Source organism: Elephantulus edwardii, unplaced genomic scaffold (genome assembly GCF_000299155.1).
Source record: "Elephantulus edwardii isolate Elephantulus edwardi_28Jun2011 unplaced genomic scaffold, EleEdw1.0 scaffold00003, whole genome shotgun sequence".
In the NCBI taxonomy this organism is placed as follows: Eukaryota; Metazoa; Chordata; class Mammalia; order Macroscelidea; family Macroscelididae; genus Elephantulus; species Elephantulus edwardii.
In genome coordinates, this window is record NW_006399753.1 from 24,391,997 (window position 1) to 24,403,521 (window position 11,525).

The window sequence follows — 11,525 nt, forward strand, 5'->3', positions numbered from 1 at the left end:
AAATCAATTAAGTGGGGAAATGACAGCCTTTTTAACAAATGGTGTTAGCAAAATTGGAAAGCCATCTGCAGAAAGCTCAAATAAGACCCACACCTCACACCATACACAAAAACCAACTCAAAGTGGATCAAGGACTAAGGACTAAAATAAAGGACTATAAACTTAATCAGTGAAGAGCTTGGAAGAACCCTAGAAGCACTAATTCACAACATGAACAGTCTTACAAGCATCCGGAAAAACCTACAACCAGGAGAGATGAATAGATGAATGGGACCTTTTAATCCCTATGCACATCCAAAACGTTCTCCAACAGAGTAAAAAGGGAAGCCACATAGTGGGAAAAAATATTTGGTAATGACATGTCAGATAAGGGACTTATATCGAGAATTTATAGAATACTTGAACACCACAACAAGATAAAGGTAAACAACCCAATTAAAAAATGGGCACAAAATATGGACACTTCACCAAAGATGACATTGAGATGGTGAACAAACACATGAAGAAGTGTTCAAAATCCCTAGCTCTAAAAGAGATGCAAACCAAAACAACTATATCATTTCACTCCACTAAGAATAGCAAAATTCAACAGAGCAGCAAACAACAAATGCTGGCAAGGTTGTGGAGAAACTGAAACTCTTATTTACAGTTGGTGGGAGTGTAAGATGCTACAACCACTATGAAAGGCAGTATGGCACTTTCCTAAAAAGTTGGAAATAGAAATACCTTTTTTTTTTTTTTTTTTACAGAAAAAGGCTTTATTTGCACGAAGGGGACTCAGTCGAACAAGCCAAAGCCCATGTCATTATCTGACTCCTCAGACTCCTCCTTCTTCTCCTCTGCTGCAGCCGGGGCAGAGCTGGCAGCAGGAGCTGCAGCGCCAGGGGCTGCGGAGACGGCCACAGCACCACCAGCAGGCAAGCTGGCAAGTTTACCAATACCCTGGGCAATGACGTCTTCAATGTTCTTCCCACTTAGCTCACTGGTGACCTTGTTGAGCCGGTCGTCGTCGGCCTCGATGCCCACGCTGTCCAGGATCTTCTTGATGTCCTTGGCACTGGGGGAGGAATTGCCCCCAAGGGCGGCCAGAAGATAGGAGGCGACGTAACGCATCTTGGCGGTGGCGGCAGGCAGACCTCGCACGTGCGACCTCAGCGGCGACAGGGACGGAAAGAAATACCATTTAACCCAGCAATTCCACTACTGGGAATATACCCTAAAGAAACCAGAACTGCCACCCAAGAAGATATACCACACCCATGTTTATTATGGCTTTGTTCACAATAGCAAAGAGCTGGAAACAAACCAAGTGCCCATCAACAAATGAATGGCTAGAGAAGTTTTGGTATATTCACACAACAGAATATTATGCAGCACTGAAAAACAAAGAACTCATGAAATATGATACAAAATGGTTGAGCATGGAGGACATTATGCTGAGTGAAATATCTCAGTCACAAAAGGACAAATATTGCATAATGCCACTATTACAGACCAGGACTGATATCAGAGTGTGGGGGGGGGGACTAAGAAAAGAGGGGATAAATAATGTATATGGCATTGAAACAGATGAGGGAGAGAACTGTGTAAAAGGAATATATGATTAGGTATTATTGGCATGAGAAGAGTACAGAATAAGAGCTACATAGTAAAGTGGACTGGGGTGGGGGAGATACTGTATAACTATGAAAGAATTTTTTTTTCCAAAGAAAACAGCAAAGTGGGGGGTAAGGGGGCAGAAAGGAAATTGTACAACAATGAATGAATGGAAATCCAAGTTCTCTATAAACTTTCATTAAAATCTCAATAAAAAAATAAATAAATCACTGAATTGGTGTTTATGTTGCTGTCTATTTTAAATCACATTTTTTTTTAAAAAAAGAAAAGATATGCATCCTTTGTAAAACACATTGCCAGGGTTTAAACCTAGCATATCCAGACTTCCAAGTCTATGCATCATTTAGTCAGATTTTGTGCTCTGTGATAGTGTTGTTAAAGTGTGTCTGTCTTTATGCTAATAAAGTATTCTAATTGATAAAACAGGTATAAGACAAGAAAAGGAGAATGTCATTAAAAGGCAAATATTAGTAATAATCTTAATTGTTTAGAAAAAACACACCTATTCTAGATTATGTTGGATGAAAACCAAGAGAGTTATTGACTATTTCTCTTTATTCACTAAAATAAGCCATTTGTTCAAACCAACCTTGAGAGATTTTACACCAGAGATCTTACGCTTCCCTTTGGATTCACATATTTATCATAGCTCCAAGGGGGACAAGGAAATTCTTGTTATATTTTCTAAACAGTTTTCTGCTTCCCTCTGTGCAACTATTTATCTTCCATACAAACAATAATGAACACAATTAGCCAAATAATAATTTCAGAAAAAAATCACAAGCAGTTTAATCCAGGGGAGTAATTGTCTTCACATCCTCCTGGGTCTCCAGTTAAGAATTAAGACACTTTTCATAGTCACAATCAAAGAGTGATATGAAGGCAAATCTGGTAACCTTGAACGTGAATGGGATGCCTGCTTCCTTTAGAATGGCTGTAGGGATGGTTCCAATGTAAACACTGTCGCTTCCACACTATTCTATGATGGCTTACTCAAATGTAAGCTGTGCCAACAACAACACTCTAAGAAAGCATGTACCTCCTTTAACTTCCTTTTTTCTGATGTTTATAAAACAGAGAATACCAGTGCTGCTCTGGTTCACACCCAAGCAGTGAAACCACCAGCACAAATCACGATCCAGTGTAGAAAGCCATTAACTTATTTTCCTATCTTGACATTTTAATAAATCTGAGTCTGAAAGAAAGCAATATGCAGAGTAATTCCTTATTTGCATTTATTATTTGCTCTCTTATATTTTGAGCCCTTTAGCTAGTTTGGAATAAATCAGGAAATAATTCTTTTTCTTTTTCTCAAGAAATGTTCTTATTTAGAAATGGAATTATAAAACTCATTAAGCTCTCAAAATGTGTGCATGTAACATATTTATAAAAACACTTCTATGATGCATAAATAAAAATGAATGTGGTTTAAAAACCTTGATGCCAACATAATTTAGACTTTTGTAAAACAGTAAGAAGGTAGGAGTATTTCTGGGACTACTTTAAGTCTTTGGGTTTCAGTATGCATTTGTATACTAAAACCTGGGTTTTCACCTCTTTTCTGTGTAGACAACTCTTTCTGAATGCTCTTATATTATTAACAATATTCTTCAGTTAAAAGAATTTATTATGTAGTTTAAAGAGGAATATGAAAAAACCCCAATTTCACCACTTTGATGATAAAATAGGTGATATGATCAGATAACTTCTTTCCTTGATTTTATGTTTGCTTACAAAGTTCATATACATTGTGTTTCATACAGTCATTACCATGCATTATTTTTTATAAAATTAATCACCACTGGACCTTGCCCATCATTATCCTATCTTTCCAGGTTCCCACTGGATCCTTCCCATATCCTTTATCCCCTCCCTCCACCCACCAAATTGTGCAGCCCTGTGGTTTCACCCCATCCATCATCACCCCTGCTTCCACTCCTTCCCTCCTTGGGTTCCAATACATGTCTTACTAGTTATCCTTCTATTATTACAGTAATAGACATGCTCCCAAGCCAAAAGTGGGTGACTCTAATCCACAGCCCTCAGGCCTGACTTTACTTGTTTTTGGTGAAACATTCTTCTAGATCGTATAACCCTAGTATGTCCACTTGCTGTACAGAGGTAACTCGTGGTTGCTGTGAAGCTGAACACTGTGACACTGGTGTGTCAAATATGAGAAAGTTTACCCGTGGTGGACAGTGTTTGGTGGAGCTCCCCGGTTACAACAAGCTTGGAAGCAGGAATGGCATCCACTTCCTTGATAGCTTGCCTCTGGAATAGCTTGCCTCTGGAAACTTTATGAACCTGGAGAAAGGACGAAAGTTATACCGGTCCCCAGGTCTTTCATTCATAGGCTCTCTATGAGTCGCCTCCAACTCAATGGCACCTAACAATAGTCTTATGTAGAATATGTCCTTATGAAACTGAACTAGTTCACTCAGTATAATGCTCTCTAGTCTCTCCCAAGTTATGCTGTTTTGTTGTTGTTGTTTTGTGTTTGTTTTGTTTTTTTAAATCGTTGCTCCTGTGAGCTGCACAGTATTCTATTATGAACTGTTTCCATGTTTTGTGATGGTGAATAATGCTGCTATGAACATTAGTGTACAAATCTCCATCTGTATCTCAGTTCTAATTTTCTTGTGGTACAATTCCTATGAATATGTGAAATAGCTGAGACATATGGAGTTTCTATGTTCAGGTTTGTTTTTTCTTTTTTTTAGGGAATGTCATACTGCCTTCCAGAGTGGCTGTATTATTTTATAATCCTACCAACAGTGTATGAGAGATCCCACCTCTCCATACCCTCTCCAACATTTATTACTTGCTGACCTGCTAAACTTTGCCACTGCTACTGGGGTGAGATGGTATCTCATTGTTGTTTTGATTTGGATCTTTCTTCTTGCCAGTGATTTTGAGCACTTCTTCATGTGTCTGTTAGCTATCTGAGTGTCTTCTTCAAAAGTCTCTCCATGTCTGCTGCCCATTTTGTAAGCGGGTTATCAGTCTTTTTCTTGTGGAGGCCCAGTAGTACTTGGTATACTTTTGTTTTGAGACCCTTGACTGACTGAGATGGTACTGCCAAATGTTTTTTCCCCCCAATCAATAGGTTTTCTTTCCATGAAGTTGAAAAAAGTTTTTGATGAGCACAGAGATTTAATCTTTAGGAAGTCCCATTCATCAATTTTATCCTCTCCAGACTGTGCACTTCTGGATTTATTTGTCAGGCTTCTTTATTCCACAGATTAGGCCTTCTAAGTGTGGTCTCAATTTGTCTCTTATGAACTTTGTTATTTGGCAGTTTACTCCCAGGTCTCTGATCCACCTTAAGTTGATTTTTGTGTATGGTGTGAAATGTGAATCCTATTTGAGCTTTCTGCAGTTAGCAGGTCAGTTTTGCCAGCATCATTTGTTGAAGAGGTTGTCATTCCCCCATGTGATAAATTTTATTTCCTTGTCAAGTATCAGTTGATCATAGATAAGAGAAGTCCATTTATAGGTTTTCAATTCTGTTCTATTGGTCTATGTGCTGACGAAAAAATTTTTGCGAAGGGAGAAGTCACTTGACATTTACCCATAGAACATACTGTTATTACAAGTCTGAGAAGAAGCAGAACCAGAATGCTTCCTAGAAGTTAGGATATCTCATGTACTTTGGATATGTTATCAGAAGAGTCTAGTTCTTGGAGAAAGACCTCATTCTTGGTAATATAGGTGGTCAGTGAAAAAGAGGAACACAATCAATAAGATAAATTGAAACAGTGATTGCAACAATGGGCTTCAGCATAGTAATGATTGTGAAGATGGCATAAGACCAGATAGCATTTTTTTACTGTTAAATAGACATTATGAATTGGATCAGATGTGTATCTAATAACAATAATAACATGCTATTAAAGGCTCTAGGTTACACAAGGTACTTGTACTCAACTGATAACCTAAATAATGGTGGTTGGAATCCACATAATGACCATACAGAACAAGGGCCTAGAAATCTGTTAGTGATTGCAGCTTTGAAAAGCCTATGGCAAAGTTCTACTCTTAAAGCATGGGATTAGCATGAGTTGGACGCACCTCAGTGGAAATGAAGGGGTTTTACTGTTATTTGCTTGTATAAAAAAAAAAAATAAATGATTAAAGTCACTTTTGCAACAAGTAGGAGCTCCAAAACTTTGCTGTTGAAAATAAAAGCAGTTGTGTAAATGCAGGGAATCTTAGTTCACATTACTTTAAAATTCTGTCTTTTATATTCCATACTTTTAAGTTTGAAATTATTTCATTTCCAGCATTTTCTATACTTGATCTTCTATATAAGTGCTTCCTGACTACATTTTATTCTAAAACTTAAGGGAATAGTCCTTTCAAGGATGTGTTGGTAGCTCATATGTTCTTCTTCCACGATCATCTATCTCATTATCTAGAATTTTGCATTTACAACAAGAGGAAAATATAGGACTGACTATGTTCTGCACTAACAAAAAACTTCATTAGTGATGAGTGCCTAGGGGCAAGGTAAACGCGATGTTGGCTGTGATGGTTAAGGTTGTGCCTCAGCTTGACTTGACTATAATTCTTAGCGTTGTGCACCAGCTTGACTTGACCATAATTCGTAGTGGTTTAACAGTTATATAAATATGCAAATAAGCAGATACATAGTTATGTAGTGATACTCCATTTTAACATAACAACTTGGTCTTTAGAGCATAAACACATTGATAGTTGATGCTTAAATGTACTTGGACATAAGGATTAGAGACAAATTTGGTGATTATGTTCTTTTATTTTTCAGCACAAATATGCTAGCCTCTGTTTGCACAGGAAGCTCTAGTGCTGTAGTCTGTAGGAAGTTATTCTGCTAACCCCAAGACTACGGCTCACTTGTAATATTAATTTACTAGCAGCTCCACCGGAGAAAGACTGGACGATCTCCTCCCATGCTAATTATGGCTTTGGAAACTGACAGTTATAAGTTGATTTAAACTCAATGGCAATTACTTAACTCTATTTGCATACCTGAGTAAATGCTTTACTAGAATTTTGAAAATGACCACAATGGACTTAAAGCAGGATAGATCATATTTTGCTTCCTTTTGTGTTTCTACAGGGAGCACTGGTGGCATAATCTGTAGAGAGCTGGGCTGCTAACCCAAACGTAACACTTTGAATCCACCATGAAAGAAAAATGGGCAATATTCTCTCAAGTTTTCATAACCTGGAAAACTCTATGGAGAAGGGTCAGCTATGAATGGGAATAAACTGGACGGCTTTGTGTGGGTGAGTGAGTTTTTTCCACAGATGCTGTACAATGTATGCATGGCTGAAGTACACAGCTGTAACATGCATCTAAATGGGCTCATTTACTTTCTGATTGACAAACTTACAAAATTCATGTTGCCCCTTTATACTTTTTGAATAGAAGGAAAGAAAGCAAGTAAAGTTTGAAAGAAAGTAGATAGTCTCAGTCTTTCATTTCTTGAATATTTTCATCATTTGTGTTGTATTTCAGTGTCAGGTATGCATAATTATCCATGGCTGAAATTTTCAGAATTGATTCTAAACCAACTCAGAAAACAACAGAGTTGATGCTAAGTCTAGCTTTGGCACTTACTTATTAAGGGCCCAGTGTTTTATACTAACGTACTCTTAAGTACAACTTAATAATTATGAAATTAGAAATATTTTTTGTAATAAATATAAATATATTCTATAAATAAATCAAATGTGAGACTTTTAAATAAACAGATATAATTTATTGACATGATAGAGGAGTTTCAGGTTTCTTTACTCTGTGGACAAGAATGATGTAATTTTTTTGAAATGATATCATTTTGTGCTCTATCTAAAGCAAGTATTTTTGGCAAAAGATTAGTTTTTCTAGAAGAAAGAATTTGCCTTTGGGATCTCATTCACTCTCTGACTATTTCAACCTGAAGTTACCTAAATGGAGCCATTTTTGAAAGCACTTCATATAAAATATCCAACATAACTCCCTCCTCCAGCCTCTTAGGGCCAATTTGGAGGCATTCTCTTTCCAGAAAGCAGCCTGGCCACATCTAGGCTTCAAAGTGTGAAAGGCCTTCAGCTCAATCTATACTCACGTAAATAATTAAGCCAGAAATGGTTGCCTTCATAAATTTTATATTTTCAATCCAATCAGGGTTTTTGGCTTAGATTTTCTTTGGATTCACAAAGCAATTCCTTTCTTTTAAAGTGGCTTCAAATTCCCAAGGCATTTGCTTAACCTGAGTGGCAGGAGTCATGGCCCATTCCAGAGAAGGAAAATCCATTTTTATTTTTTGGAAATTCCTCAAGTGATTATGTAGCACTGTACTGAGGGAAAGCAAATTTTTCCCTTCAAAGATAACTGCAGGAGTAAAGGTAGACGGAGACGGAGGAAATGAACAGTTCTCATCCATATTAAGAATGTGAATTTTATGTATTAATATTGTTTTTTAATGGTAATTGTATAAAAATATTAAAAATTTAATCTTTATTAATATCAAGAGTTATACATTGTGCTATATGACATCGTGGAAGGAGGAGTGGCATCCACTTCCTAAATAACATGCCTGCAGAAACCCTATGAACTTTGATAAATGTCGATAGTTGTAGAGGGGCTTTGGGCCTTTTGCTCATGGGATCACTATGAGTCACGTTAGACTCAAAGGCAATCAACACAACAATAACATATGACAGAGAATAATAGGGATCAAGTTTAAATCTAAATAAAGATGTAAGAAACTACTGGGTATTTTAGATTTTATTTACATTTAAACTGCAAAAAAAATCTGTGACTTTTGTTATATGCATTTATAATGAAAGAAACAAAGGTTGTAATCTCTGCACATTTCCCCTTGAAGCAAGGATTCTTCATTAGCTTGAAGTCAATGCTCCTACCATTTATTGTGCATCTATGATGTGCCAGACACAGTGGTGAGGAGTCCACACTGAACAGCATGCAGATCATCTAGAATTTGGGCCCTGAACAAATATGAAAGCCCAAGAGATCTGATCCTATCTTTAAATATGTGGAGATGAAATATCTCAGTTGAACGTGTTTCTAGGACTTGGAGACTTTTTAACCTGTCAAAGTGCTGGAAGTGAGTGAGAGAGAATCAATTTCTTATCTCTATTTCCAGATGGTGAATAATTCTGCTGTGGAAAGACTTGGACCTCTGAACAAAGGGCCAGAAGCCACTTATGAAATAGTATAAGTTGTAGTTACTCTGACTAGTATTAAGTCTATGAAGTACTGGTTTATGCATCAGTCTCAGGTCACTGTAAGTCAGCTCTTTCAAATAATCTCCCCTCTTCTCTGATTTACCTTCAACATCTAGTGGATAAATGGAAAATGCCTTGATTTATAGTTTCACCAGATTGTAACAGAAGAATAAGTAAACAAATGAATAAGTAAATATAAACAGAAAAGAAAGGCTGTGTGTTTACTGACTTGAAATGCATTTGTCTAATCTTGAATTCTATTCATGAGTTTTATAAATGTACTATTTTTACATTTCATGTATGCATTCCCCCAGGAGGGAGGATCTGATAATGGCAACATCAGTAACATTCTGAGAGAAACAATGATTTATATCAAGACAGCATCATAATTTGAAATCCATATTTCCCAATAGAAAGAAAAAACTATTATAAAAATTCATTCTTGATCTTTGTTGTATTATTATAAAGAGAAGATTGTTAAAGGCTAAAAATACCACTCAAAGACAAACAAACACCACTTGAACTCATTGCCATTGAGTTGGAACTGACTTGTGGCTGAACCCAGTGGGTTTCTGAGGCTGTAAATCACAAGGGAAGAGACAGCTCACCTTTCTCTTGAGAAGCTGCTGGTGAATTTGAACCACTGGAGAATCAGTGCAGGATTACCTACGGTTAACAGCATGACTCCATAGGAACTATGCTACCTGAGCTCTCTGAAGTAACACTATACAGTTTATATTTTACAATATATTCTATTACTCTTTCATTTAGAAAACCTATTTAGAGCTTTTGAACAATTGTAACAATGAATGTTCCACTGAGGAAAGGCCATCATCAGGAAGCTTAAGGTCAAATAGGCACAATGATTATTGAATTAAAAGGCATTAACAGCACCAAATATGCTGTAACTTAAATCCTTTCCTTGGTATATGGATTGATGTGTTTAGGAAAAATGTAATGACTGCTAACATGAATGTCAATGATAGAGGGGCTGCAGACATTCTTCTTTTTCATATAAATTTAAATTTACCTATAATTATCACATTGTATTTATTAAGTAACGGAATGTAGGGATTTTAATTAATAATAAATATTCTTTTAAAATAACTTAAGCAGATCAGCCACAAACACATCAAGTTTAACTCCTATTTTGTAGAACAGTCAATGTCCTGATAAATCTATATGGTAAAATTAATCTGAAAATAGAAGATAATTTCCTCATGTCTAAAGAGAGTTGATAAGAACTGCAGAAAGTCCAGAGTTTCATTTTATCTTGGCAAGAAGGGTTACTGAGATATTGCGATCCTGATTTTCCTCAGGTCCTTCTTGTCATTTTAATGCATTGCACTGTCCCTGGTTCCCTACTCGCTCCACATGTTACACATAGTAGAATGAACTGATTATCACAGAAGGCAACTATAGCTCTGGCATCCAGCTTCTTCATTCATCAAAACAACGCCATTTCCCAAACTCAAAGACTTTACACTCAAAGTGCTCCGCAGAAGTGCTTTTACTATCATAATTCCAGTCATCTTAATTTTATAAATTGTGACCTCTAGTCAAAAATAAATTCTCTTCATTTATTATGAAAGAGAACCTTTTACTTTAATCAGAAGCTTACACAAGTCTAATCCTTCCCTCTGGTCTAAAACAATCACAGAGAAGGTGGGGAAAAACCAAACAAAACCCCCAAAACATCTTGTGGCTATTTCTTTTGTGTTTAATTTTTCATGTGAAATAAACTAAATACGTCTATATCCTTAAATGAACTCTCAAGTCCCTCTCTAATGATCTTCTTTTCTGCTAATTAGACTTTCAAACTAGTACCTTGGGTTGGGGCTCTAAAGATGATAGAAAAACTTGAGCTAAATAAATCCAAGAGCTTAGTCATGTATTTTTCATATTATGCTTTCCCCAGAAGCAGTTAAACTTAAGTAAACAAACCCTTAAACTGGTGTCTCAGCTATAATAACACCCTAATAGGCTTAGATGAACACAAAATCAATGCAAATCCATAGAAATTCTGAGCTTCCCTATTATAGCAGGCTATGCATTTTGCAAGATAAAAGAATAACTTATTATAGCTGTGGATGGCTGCAGTTGCCTCTTAGCTTGCTGGCAAGCCTCCCCTTGTCCCTGCATGGTTGTTTCTTACTTTCCACCAGGGTGGGAAGAGAAGTCCATCCTTGTGGTTCAGCAGCTAGATTCCCAGTAGTGGCTTCTAGCTCTCACTTTCTACATCTGTAACACTTTTAGCATACTTGCATTGTAACATTGATGTTGAATTCAACAATATAAGATACCATGGTCTGCCATGAGAACAAACCATTCTACCCTAGAGTGAGTGTGACCCAGGTGCTCCTTAGAGACAGGATCGTGAAACTTCATCACATACACTTTGGGCATGATGTCAGGAGAGGCCAGTCCTTAGAAAAAGACATCATAGTGGGAAAGGTGGAGGGTCTGAGAAAGAGAGGCAGATCTCCTACCAAGACAGATTAACACGACACTGTAAGGTTTGTGTATGGCCAAGATCACAAAGATAGCACAGGATAAGGCAAGGTTTTGATCTGTTGTTCATAGGGTCGCTGTGAGTTGCATTTGACTCAATGGCACCTAAAACCAATCCTGGAGTAGAACAAATGGCTATGCACTTTGCTAGTAAAAGAAACTGTTGGCAGTTTGGATCT

At 36.9% G+C, this 11,525-nt stretch overlaps 1 pseudogene; it reads right to left on the reverse strand.

Moving 5' to 3' along the window:
* Window positions 1-777: 777 nt before the first annotated feature.
* LOC102862459 lies at window positions 778-1,113 on the reverse strand (annotated as a pseudogene).
* Window positions 1,114-11,525: the final 10,412 nt, after the last annotated feature.